The following is a 13469-nucleotide window of genomic DNA, read 5'->3' as shown; positions in this document are numbered from 1 at the left end:
GGGAAAAGATTATTTAAAGGCAAAGAAATTTGCACAGTCTGCTGTCAAAAGCAGCATTCCAAGAAAAATGTTTTTTTTTTGTTGTTGTTGTTGTTTTTTTTTAAGAGAAACCAGCTCACAGCATTTCAGACTGAGGTGTTGGGAACAGGCATCTTGAATTGAGATGTTGAAAACAGTTCTTCTGTACAGGGTACACTGAACTGGGGTGTCGACACAGTAGTTCTGTGCTGGGGGCTCTAATTAGGTCATTAGGTGCAAGGCCTCCACACACAGCTCCCTATAGCATACTACACATAAGCGCATATGGGCCCACTACAATAGGCCATCAGCTTTGATTGTTTCTCATAAAAAAGAATCATCACAATTATTAGGGACTTGCCAAGTTCCATTTAAAGCAAACATCAGAAATAGTACTTCAAAAGTTAAGAGGATAAATCTTTTTCAAAGGGATTGTATATCAACTAGGTGTGGTCTGTAATGAGCAGTACATGCTTACAGTCTGGAGTCAGGCACTGGCTCGAGAAACTCCTAATGACTCCAAAGAACCTTCAATAAGAAATACACCTTCAAACATAATAGATTTCTCCAATCAATAAACTTTATTAACCAGGTTATTCCTTTACCTCCACAAAAGACACTAAAATATCTCTTTGTGCTTTAGTGTTGATTTAAAGAGTTTGAATGCCTGTGTGTGTGTTAGTTGCTCAGCCATGTCCAACTCTTTGTAACCCCATGGGCTGTAGGCTGCCACGCTCCTCTGTGCACAGAATTCACCAGGCAAGAATGCTGGAGTTTGTTGCCATTCCCTTCTCCAGGGGATCTTCCTGACCAAGGGACTGAATCTGGATCTCTTGAATAGCAGACAGATTCTTTGCCATCTGAGTCACCAGGGAATGACACTAAAATTCCTCATTGTGCTGTTAGTGTTGATTTAAAAACAGCGTGATGGCCTATCTGAATCAAAATGATCCTCTTCAAAATGATCTTCTTACAGAATCTAGAGGTTCTTTGCTATCTACATACTTGCTCCCAATTTCTACTTCAGGAGATTCTTATGCAAGATCTCCTTCACCGTATTCAATAGTCCACAGTTCTAGTAAATTTATCATGATCGGGCTGTCTTCTGAAATCATCATAGTCTTTCTTTAGGCAGCTCCTGAAATAAAATATTCAACACAACAAACAATACATATGTATTAAACTCTTGGAAGCTAATGTAACTTTTAGTATTTTAAACTATTTATTTTCAACTAAGTCACTAAACCTGTATTTTAATCAAGTGTGTCTAAGATGCCAATGATTGTTGCTCAAGAAAACAAAGGGTATAGGCATAATAAATAACAGATTATATGTGCAATTTTGGAATAAACTGTTTGAAAATATAAAAAAATATTGACATGTAAAAGAAAAGAATAATATTAAAATCCACAAGTGAAAAGCAACAAAAAGCATACAAGTGGATTCCCATAATGTTATCAGCTGATTTTTTTAGAAGAAATTCTGCAGGCTAGAAGGCAGTGATATGATATATTTAAAGTGATGAAAGGGAAAAACATACAACTGAAAATACTCTGCCAACAAAATTCTCATTAAGATTTGATGGAGAATTCAAAAGCTTTACAGACAAAAGCTAAGAGAATTCAGTGCCACGAACCCAGTATTACAACAAATCTTAAAAGAAACTCTCTAGCCAGAAAAAAGAAAAAAAGGCTACAACTAGAAACAAGAAAATTATGAATGAGAAGGCATAGTGTAAAGGCAAACATACAGTAAAGGTAGGAAATCATCTACACATAAATATTGTATCAAATCTAACAATCATGAGAAGAGGAGCAAACATGCAGGATTGAGGAAATTTATTTAATATTAAGAGAACAGCAACTTAAAACAATCTTGTATATGTAGAGAAACTGCTATATCAAAACATGATGATAACTGCAAACCAAAAGTCTACCACATATAAATACACAGGAGAGAAAGGAATCCAAACAATGGTAAAAATAGTTATCCAATAACAAGTTAACAAAAGTAAAAGATTTACAAAAACAAGTCCCCCCCCCAAAAAATGCAATAATGTAGATTTTGGTAATTACCCTAAATGTGAATGGATTAAATGCCCCAGCCAAAGGACAAAGACTGGTTGCTGCTACTGCTGCTAAGTCGCGTCAGTTGTGTCCGACTCTGTGCGACCGCACAGATGGCAGCCCACCAGGCTCCCCAGTCCCTGGGATTCTCCAGGCGAGAACACTGGGTGGGTTGCCATTTCCTTCTCCAATGCATGAAAGTGAAAAGTGGAAGTGAAGTCGCTCAGTCGTGTCCGACTCCTAGCGATCCCATGGACCGCAGCCTACCAGGCTCCTCCATCCATGGGATTTTCCAGGCAAGAGTACTGGAGTGGGTTGCCATTGCCTTCTCTGAAAGACTGGTTGAATGGATACAAAAACAAGATCCATGTAGATATGTCTATAAAGAGACCTACTTCAGATCTAGGGACACATACATAATGAAAGTGAGGGAACAAAAAATGTTTTCCATGCAATTTGAAATCAAAAGAGACCTGGAGTAGCAATACTAATATCAAGTAAAATAGAGTTTAAAATAAGACTGTATCAGGGACAAAGCCATTACATGATTATCAAGGGACAATCCAAGAGAAAAAGATAACATCTGGCACCGCACTCCAGTACTGTTGCCTGGAAAATCCCATGGACGGAGGAGCCTGGTGGGCTGCAGTCCATAGGGTCGCTAAGAGTTGGACACGACTGAGCGACTTCACTTTCGCTTTTCACTTTCATGCATTGGAGAAGGAAATGGCAACCCACTCCAGTATTCTTGCTTGGAGAATCCCAGGGACGGGGGAGTCTGGTGGGCTGCTGTCTATGGGGTCGCACAGAGTCAGACACGACTGAAGTGACTTAGCAGCAGCATGCAATTAGCATTTGGACATTTGCCTTATATATTGAAGTGCTAACAGCCATAACAGGGATACCAGACCACCTTACCTGCCTCCTGAGAAACCTGTATGTAGGTCAAGAAGCAACAGTTAAAACCAGACATGGAACAGTGGATGGGATCAAAATTGGGAAAGGAGTTTGTCAAGGCTGTTAGTTGTCACTCTGCTTGAAAGTAAAGTGAAAGTGAAAGTCACTCAGTTGTTTCCGACTCTTTGCAACCCCATGGACTCTAGCCTGCCAAGCTCCTCTGTCCATGGAATTCTCCAGGCCAGAATACTGGATTGGGTAGCCATTCCCTTCTGCAGGGTAACTTCCCAGCTTCTCCATGTGATCTTCCCAACCCAGGGATTGAACCCAGGTCTCCCACATTGCAGGCGAGTTTTTGACTGAGCCACCAGGGAAGCCCAAGAATACTGGAGTGGGTAGCCTGTACCATCTCCAGGGGATCTTCCAGACCCAGGAATCGAACCAGGGTCTCCTGCATTGCAGGCAGATTCTTTATCAGCTGCACTACCAGGGAAGCCCTGCTGATGAATACCAGACTGAATGAAGTACAAGCTGGAATCAAGATTGCCAGGAGAAATATCAATAACCTCAGATATGCAGATGACACCACTCCTCAAAGCAGAAAGCAAAGAGGAACTGACGAGCCTCTTGATGAAAGTGAAAGAGGAGAGTGAAAAAGTTGGCCTAAAACTCAACATTCAAAAAACTAAGGTCATGGCATACGGTCCCATCAATTCATGGCAAATAGATGGGGAAACAGTGACATAATTTATTTTCTTGGGCTCCAGAATCACTGTAGATGGTGACTGCAGCCATGAAATTAAAAGCACTTGTAAGAAAAGCTATGACAAACCTAGACAGCATATTCAAAAGCAGAGACATTACTTTGCTGACAAAGGCCCATCTAGTCAAGGCTATAGTTTTTCCAGTAGTCAATGTATGGAAGTGAGAGTTGGTCCATAAAGAAAGTTGAGCACCAAAGAATTGATACTTTTGAACTGCGATGTTGGAGAAGACTCTTGAGATTTCCTTGAATTGCTAGGAGATCAAACCAGTCAATACTAAAGGAAATCAATCCTGAATATTCATTGGAAGGACTGATGCTGAAGCTGAAGCTCCAATACTTTGGCCACCTGATGCGAAGTGCTGACTCATTGGAAGAGACCCTGATGCTGGGGAAGATTTAAGGCATGAGGAGAAGGGAATAACAGAGGATGAGATAGTTGGATGGCATCACTGACTCAATGGACATGAGTTTGAGCAAGCTCCAGGTGATGGTGAAGGACAGGGAAGCCTGGCATGCTGCAATCGATGGGGTTGCAAAGAATCAGACATGACTGAGTGACTGAACAACAACAGCCATAAAGAAGAAATCAACAGAAATCAAACAGGAGTACCCCAGTTTGATACCCCCCAAAAATGGGCAGATCATTTCAGAGAGAAAAGTAATAAGGAAACACAGGCCTCAAATGACACATTAGAGAACATGGACTTTATATTTCTAGAGCCTTCTGTCTGAAGGCAGCAGAATTCATTCTTTTCAAGTGCTTGTAGAACACTCTCCAGGATATATCTCATGATGGACCACAAGGCAAGCCTTGTTAAATTTCAGAAACTTGAAATCATATCAAGCATCTTTTCAGACCACAACACTATGAGATTAGATATTGACTATCAGAAAAAAACTGTAAAAAGCCACAAGCAGGTAGATAATAAACAGTATGCTACTAAACAACACATCGATAATCTACAAGGACCCACAGGGAATTCTGCTCAACATGCTATTAGAACATATGCATATATGTGAAAAAGGATATATATATATGTATGTATAACCAAATCACTTTGCTGTACACTTGAAACCAAGACAGCATTGTAAATCAACTATACTCCATTATAAAGTTAAAAGAACCCAAATTTATTCTTCCATTACCCTTCTTTAATTAAAAGCAACTTATGTAGTTAAATGTAATCCAACTGTATAAAATCCTATCAATGTACAAATTTATTTTCACAATGTTCCAATTCCATAAACATACAGCTTCTGGTATCCATATTATTTTGTGCTGTTTTTATAGTTTTTGCCTCCTTGAAACACTGTTGCTTTTGAACAGGGGAAAGAGCCAAAGCCACTTTGCTTCTGCCTCGAGCCCCTCGTGGTCTAGTGGTTGGAATTCCTGGTTTTCATCCAAGCTACTGTTTTTGTTGTTGTTTAGTCTATCTATCCTGTCTGACTCTTTTGAGACCCCATGGACCACAGCCTGCTGGGCTCCTCTGTCCATGGGATTTCCCAGTCATGAATACTGAAGTGGGTTGTCCTTTCCTTCTCCAGGGGATCTTCCCAGCCTAGTGATCAAACCCAAATCTGCATTGCCAGGTGTATTCTTCACCGCTGAACCACTGGGTCTCCCCTTTCATCTATGCTGTGCAGCTCCAATTCCTGGTCAGGAAATTAAGATCTCTCTTCAGGATCTCTCACTTGCTGTCTCCCTGAGATCATATTTGTCACTTTTCAAAGTGACCCACTGCTGGCCAGAAGGAGCATTATCCCACACACTGAGAGGGGTGGTGCTATAGCTGCCTAACATCCACTCTCTTGGAAGGAGAAGACAAAAGTAGGAGAGGACAGAGAGGGGAGAAGTGAAGAGATATCAGGAGAGGGAAAAGGACAAAAGGAGAGAAGATTATTGCCTGAATGAGGATCCTGTGGCTCCCTGGAGCTGGGAAGGCAGACTTACAGAATGTGGTGAGGCTGAAACAAGAGGTTCCAGCAGCTGCTTGTCACCCATGGAGAAGCTGCATTCAGTGGTCACAGAGGTGCCCAGGTCCTCTTCTGAGAAAGGGACAATAGCCCTTCATTGATTCTACAAAGTATGTTACCTACCAGGGTAGTTGGACTTCTTAATAGAAATTGATACGAAACCAGACAAGAAATTCAGGCAAAACTTTACTGGGACTCATGCTGCAGAGAAGAAAGCTAAAACAAGTAAGTGCTCTCTTGCTCACTCCCTTTGCGAGGGGGGGGTGGGGGGTGTTCCTTATATGAGATGAGGATAGGGGTGCACCCAGGGGTCAGGCCAAAGGAGTCGTGAAGTGGCGTAGGTGGTCTGCCCACCCCCTTGGTGGTGCTATGTGCAGGGGGGCATGTGTAGTCCCTTGCTTCTGCACCCAGCTCCCCAGAAATGTCAGTTGGGTTTTTGGTCTTTTTGTATCTTGTTCATAATTTGCCCCAACTTACATTCACACAGCTGTTTTTGGTCCCTTATAGTTTTCTTGCATTTTGTTGCTAGAAAAGACATTTGTCTAGGTGCAAGCAATGCAGCAAGGAGCGCTAGGTGCTAGTTTGTGTCAGTGCTAAAAAAGAGAACAAACATAAAAAAAAAAAAAAAAAAGGACAGAAGCAAGCTTATGTTCACTTCAAAGCTATATGTTTTAAAACAAAATACTGCAGTGTGTTTTTACTAGGGAACTCTTGTGTTCCCTGCTTCATTTTAGTAATGAAGAGAAGACTTGCCATCTGGCCATTTCAAATGTATGGAGTTTATGCTTCTATATATAAATGACAGCATATGGAAAGGGAGGCTTGTGATTAAGTACATATTCCTAGAAATACTTAGATAATTTATTCCTTTCAGAATGTGTATATCTGCCTTATCAAACATTACTTCTAACTTCTAAGAAAAATACGGAGTCATAGTTCAAGAATGTGCTTTTCAAAATTTAGCCTGTTAAATGGATGCTTTTTAAAATAACTAAACATGAATGCAGCTCAATATATATATATTTAAAAAAAAAAAAAAAAAGAATCCCGATCAAAAATGGGCAGGGTTCAGGATGGTGGGACACATGTACACCCATGACTGATTCATGTAGATGTATGCCAAACACACTACATATTGTAAAGTAATTAACCTCCAATTAAAATAACTAAAAAAAATTAAAAATGGGCAGACAACCTAAATAGACATTTCTCCAAAGAACACATAGAGGTGGCTAAAAAATACATGAAAAGATGTCCAATATCACCAGTGATTAGACAAATTCAAATCAAAACTACAATGAGTTATTACTTCACACCAGTCAGAATAGCTATCATCAAAAGCATCTATAAACATACTGGAGTCGGTTGCCAAGAGTCAGGCAAGATTGAGCAACTGAACTGAACTGAAACATGTTGGAGAGCCAGTGGACAAAAAGAATCCTCATGCACTATTGCTAAGAGTGTAAATTGGTACAGTTTGATATTGTATTGATATTCCATATTAATATTGATATTCCATATCAAACTGTATTGATACAGTTTGATATGGAAAACAGTATGAAGGTTCCTTAAAAAACTAAAAATAGAACTACCATATGACCCAACAGTCTCACTACTATGTGGAATCTTGAAAAATGATATAAGTGATCCTATCTGCAAAGCAGAAATAGAGACACAGATGTACAGAACAAATGTATGGATACCAAGGGCAAATGGGCAGTGGAACAAATTAGGATATTGGGATTGACACATTTACACTATTGATACATGTATAAAATATATAAGTAATGAGAACATACTGTATAACACAGCGAAATCTACTTAATGCACTGTGGTGACCTTAAGGAAAAGGAAGTACAAAAGGGAGAGCATGCATATATATATATATGCAGGCTTCCCTGGTGGCTCAGATGGTAACAAATCTGCCTGCAATACAGGAGTCCTGGGTGCAATCCCTGGGTCAAGTAGATCCCCTGGAGAAGGGAACAGCTACCCACACTTCAGTATTCTTGCCTTGGATTTCTCAATTCCATAGACAGAGGAGCCTGGCAGACTACAGTCTATGGGGTAGCAAGGGGTCAGACATGACTGAGCAACTTTCATTCACTTCATATATATATATATATATATATATATATATATATATATATCTGACTTACGTTGCTGTACAGCAGAAACTAACTAATTGCAAAGCAACTATAATCCAGTAAAATAAATTTAAAAAATTAACTAAACTTGTACCCATTTTTTAACCTCTCCTATGCCAAGACCTACTGATATTAAAATTTTGAAAGGTGTTATTATCCTAAAAGATGATGCTGTGAAAGTGCTGCACTCAATATGCCAGCAAATTTGGAAACCTCAGCACTGGCCATAGGACTGAAAAAGGTCAGTTTTCATTCCAATCCCAAAGAAAGGCAATGCCAAAGACCATTCAAACTACCACATGATTGTACTCATATCACACACTAGCAAAGTAATGCTCAAAATTCTCCAAGCCAGGCTTCAATAGTACGTGTACCATGAACTTCCAGATGTTCAATCTGGATGTAGAAAAGGCAGAGGAACCAGAGGTCAAATTGCCAATATCCATTGGATCACTGAAAAAGCAAAAAAGTTCCAGAAAAACAGCTACTTCTGCTCTATTGACTATGCCAAAGCCTTTGACACTGTGGATCACAACAAGCTGTGGAAAATTCTTAAAGGGATATAAATACCAGACCACCTTACCTGTCTGCTAAGAAATCTGTATTCAGGTCAAAAAGCAACAGTTAGAACTGGACATGGAACAATGGACTAGTTCCAGTTGGGGAAAGGAATATGTCAAGGATGTATATTGTCACCCTGATTATTTAACTTATATAAAGAGTACATCATGCAAAATGCTGGGCTGGATGAAGCACAAGCTGGAATCAAGATTGCTGGGGTAAGTATAAGTAACCTCAGATATGCCACCCTTATGGCAGAAAGCAAAGAAGAACCAAAGAGCCACTTGATGAAAGTCAAAGAGGAGAGTGAAAAAGTTGGCTTAAAACTCAACATTCAAAAAGTGAAGATGGTGGCATCTGGTCCCATCACTTTATGGCATATACATGGGGAAATAATGGAAATAGTGACAGACTTTATTTTTTGGGGCTCCAAAGTCTCCAGTGGAGATGGTGACTGCAATCATGAAATTAAAAGATGCTTCCCCCTTGGAAGAAAAGTTATGACCAACCTAGACAACATATTAAAAAGCAGAGACATTACTTTTCCAACAAAGGTCCATCTAGTCAAAGCAATAGTTTTTCCAGTAGTCGTGTATGGATGTGAGAGTTGGACTGTAAAGAAAGCTGAGCACCAAAGAATTGATGCTTTTAAACTGTGGTGTTGTAGAAGACTCTTGAGAGTCCCTTGGACTACAAGATCAAACCAGTCAATCCTAAAGAAAATCAGTCCTTTCTATTTTGTTCCATTGATCTATATTTCTGTCTTTGTGCCAGTACCATGCTGTCTTGATGACTGTGGCTTTGCAGTAGATCCTGAAGTCAGGCAGGTTGACTCCACCAGTTCCATCCTTCTTTCTCAAGATTGCTTTGATATTCGAGGTTTTTTGTTATTTCCATACAAAATTTGAAATTATTTGTTCTAGCTCTGTGAACAATACCGTTGGTAGCTTGATAGGGATTGCATTGATCTATAGATTGCTTTGGGTAGTATACTCATTTTCACTGTATCGGTTCTTCTGATCCATGAACACGGTATATTTCTCCATCTATTAGTGTTCTCTTTGATTTCTTTCACCAGTGTTTTATAGTTCTCTATATATAGGTCTTTTGTTTCTTTAGGTAGATATATTCCTAAGTATTTTATTCTTTTTGTTGCAATGGTGAATGGAATTGTTTTCTTAATTTCTGTTTCTATTTTCTCATTATTAGTGTATAGGAATGCAAGGGATTTCTGTGTGTTGATTTTATATCCTGCAACTTTACTATATTCATTGATTAGCTATAGTAATTTTCTGGTGGAGTCTTTAGGGTTTTCTATGTAGAGGATCATGTCATCTGCAAATAGTGAGAGTTTTACTTTTTCTTTTCCAATTTGGTTTCCTAAAATAGAAAGCCCAGAGATAAATCTATGCACCTATGGACACCTTATCTTTGACAAAGGAGGCAAGAATATACAATGGAGAAAAGACAATCTCTTTAACAAGCGGTGCTGGGAAAACTGGTCAATCACTTGTAAAGAATGAAATTAGAACACTTTCTAACACCATACACAAGCATAAACTCAAAATGGATTAAAGATCTAAACGTAAGACCAGAAACTATAAAACTCCTAGAGGAAAACATAGGCAAAACTCTCTCTGACATAAATCACAGCAGGATCCTCTATGACCCACCTCCCAGAATATTGGAAATAAAAGCAAAAATAAACAAATGGGACCTAATTAAAATTAAAGTCTTCTTCAAAACAAAGGAAACTCCAAGCAAGGTGAAAAGACATCCTTCAGAATGGGAGAAAATAATAGCAAATGAAACAGCTGACAAGGAATTAATCTCAAAAATATATAAGCAACTCCTGCAGCTCAATTCCAGAAAAATAAACGACTGAATCAAAAAATGGGCCAAAGAACTAAACAGACATTTCTCCAAAGAAGACATACAGATGGCTAACAAACACATGAAAAGATGCTCAACATCACTCATTATCAGAGAAATGCAAATCAAAACCACGCCAGTCGGAATGGCTGCTATCCAAAAGTCTACAAGCAATAAATGCTGGAGAGGGTGTGGAGAAAAGGAACCCTTTTACACTGTTGGTGGAAATGCAAATTAGTACAGCCACTCTGGAGAACAGTGTGGAGATTCCTTTAAAAACTAGATATAGAACTACCATATGACCCAGCAATCCCACTGCTGGGCATACACACCAAGGAATCCAGAATTGAAAGAGACATGTGTACTCCAATGTTCATCGCAGCACTGTTTATAATAGCCAGGACATGAAAGCAACCTAGATGTCCATCAGCAGATGAATGGATAAGAAAGCTATGGTACATATACACAGTGGAGTATTACTCAGCCATTAAAAAGAATACATTTGAATCAGTTCTAATGAGGTGGATGAAACTGGAGCCTATTATACACAGTGAAGTAAGCCAGAAATAAAAACACCAATGTAGTATACTAACTCATATATATGGAATTTAGCAAGATGGTAACAATAACCCTGTATGCAAGACAGCAAAAGAGACACAGATGTATTGAATAATCTTTTGGACTCTGTGGGAGAGGGCGAGAGTGGGATGATTTGGAAGAATGGCATTGAAACATGTATAATATTATATGTGAAAGGAATTGCCAGTCCAGGTTCTATGCATGATACAGGATGCTCAGGGCTGGTGCACTGGGATGACCCAGAGGGATGGGATGGGGAACACGTGTACACCCATGGTGAATTCGTGTCAATGTATGGCAAAGCAAATACAATATTGTAAAGTAATTAGCCTCCAATTAAAATAAATAAATTTATGTTAAAAAAGAAAGAAAATCAGTCCTGAATATTCATTGTAAGGACTGATGCTGAAGCTGTAACTCCAATACTTTGGCCACCTGATGAGAAGAACTGACTCATTGGAAGAGACCTTGATGCTGGGAAAGATTGAAGGCAGGAGGAGAAGGGGATGACAGAGGAAGTGATGGACAGGGAAGCCTGGTGTGCTGCAGTCCATGGGGTCTCAAAGAGTGAGACTGAACAACTGAACTGAACTGATAAAATAAGTAGTAGATGCAAGTCTTCAATGAATATTTTAAAGCAGACACATAGGTGGGGAAAATGATTTAATAGGCCAAAAGAAGTAACAACTAAAATATAGGGGAAAAAAAACACAAATGTTGAAAGGAGAAACTATTCATCCTACAGAAGCGTAAAAAAAAAACAAAAACATAAACCAAAAACCTTGACCTTATAACTGATAGGCTGGATAAGGCAAAAGACTGGAGAATATATTGAAAAGTATGGAACAGCTGTTTCCCCTTTCAACTCTGCACATGTGCCTATAAAGTGAAAGTGAAGTCGCTCAGTCATGTCCGACTCTTTGTGACCCCCTGGACTGTAGCCTACCAGGCTTCTCTGTCCATGGAATTCTCCAGGCAAGAATACTGGAGTGGGTTACCATTTCCTTCTCAAGGGGATCTTCCCGACCCAGGGATCAAACACTGGTCTCCTGCATTGGAGGCAGATGCTTTAAACTCTGAGCCACCAGGGAAGCCCACATGTGCCTATACACAGGCCAAATAATAGGGATTTATTCTTTACAGGAGTTACATTGGAGGGAGAAAATTTGAAAACCAGAATGGTCAGACTTCCCTCTCACCCCAGATATATTAACAGATCACTTATATCCTTCTTAGTCTGCCAAACAGCCTCCTCTAATATTAATAAGCAATTTTGAAAAAAAATATGTTAACAGATATAACACAAGAAAGAGTGGGAAAATTTTTAAACATTCATTAAAAAAAGCAATGGCCATATGCTGTATGAAAGGGCCTATAACAGTAAAAGAATTTTTTTGAAATTACAAGTATGGTAGCTAATTACTAGAATATATATGAAAAAACTAGGTCAGAAAATTCACAGAGAATTATAGTCAACATCTGTAATAATAAGGGAAAAGAATCTTAAAAATAATATATATGTATATTTTTATATATTTATGAATTTAATTAAACACACAAACACATATATATATATTTGGAGAAGGAAATGGAAGTGCAGTCTGGTATTTTTGCCTAGGAAATCCCATGGACAGAGGAGACTGGTGGGCTAGAGTCTGTGAGGCCACAGAGAGTTGGAAGCAACTGAGCAACTGATCATATTTCAGTTCAGTTCAGTTCAGTGTCTCAGTCGTGTCCAACTCTTTGCAACCCCATGAATCACAGCACACCAGGCCTCTCTGTCCATCACCATCTCCCGGAGTTTACCCAAACTCATGTCCATCGAGTCAGTGATGCCATCCAGCCATCTCATCCTCTGTCGTCCCCTTCTCCTCCTGTGCCTAATCCCTCCCAGCATCAGGGTCTTTTCCAATGAGTCAACTCTTCGCATGAGGTGGCCAAAGCATTGGAGTTTCAGCCTCAGCATCAGTCCTTCCAATGAACACCCAGGACTGGTCTCCTTTAGAATGGACTGGTTGGATCTCCTTGCAGTCCAAGGGACTCTCAAGAGTCTTCTCCAACACCACAGTTCAAACGCATCAATTCTTTGGTGCTCAGCTTTCTTCACAGTCCAACTCTCACATCCATACATGACCACAGGAAAAACCATAGCCTTGACTAGATGGACCTTTGTTGGCAAAGTAATATCTCTGCTTTTGAATATGCTATCTAGGTTGGTCATAACTTTCCTTCCAAGGAGTAAGCGTCTTTTAATTTCATGGCTGCAATCACCATCTGCAGTGATTTTGGAGCCCCAAAAAATAAAGTCTGACACTGTTTCCACTGCTTCCCCATTTATTGGCCATGAAGTGATGGACCAGATGCCATGATCTTCGTTTTCTGAATGTTGAGCTTTAAGCCAACTTTTTCAGTCTCCTCTTTCACTTTCATCAAGAGGCTTTTTAGTTCCTCTTGACTTTCTGCCATAAGGGTGGTATCATCTGTATATCTGAGGTTATTGATATTTCTCCTGGCAATGTTGATTCCAGCTTGTGCTTCTTCCAGTCCAGCGTTTCTCATGATGTACTCTGCATCTAAGTTAAATAAGCA

General features: G+C 39.5%; 1 long non-coding RNA gene across 1 annotated transcript in view; it reads right to left on the bottom strand.

Moving 5' to 3' along the window:
• Positions 1 to 576: 576 nt before the first annotated feature.
• The window catches only part of LOC129652838 (uncharacterized), a 51754-nt gene continuing 38861 nt past the window's right edge, over positions 577 to 13469 (bottom strand). Inside the window, exon 3 of the long non-coding RNA XR_008714806.1 lies at positions 577 to 1156. This is a non-coding gene — a long non-coding RNA (uncharacterized LOC129652838). The remainder of the gene's footprint in view (positions 1157 to 13469) is intronic.

This window comes from Bubalus kerabau, chromosome 5 (genome assembly GCF_029407905.1).
Source record: "Bubalus kerabau isolate K-KA32 ecotype Philippines breed swamp buffalo chromosome 5, PCC_UOA_SB_1v2, whole genome shotgun sequence".
NCBI classification, from domain to species: domain Eukaryota; kingdom Metazoa; phylum Chordata; class Mammalia; order Artiodactyla; family Bovidae; genus Bubalus; species Bubalus kerabau.
The sequence above is the reverse complement of the archived record's forward strand: the minus strand, read 5'-3'. Positions and strand labels throughout refer to the sequence as shown.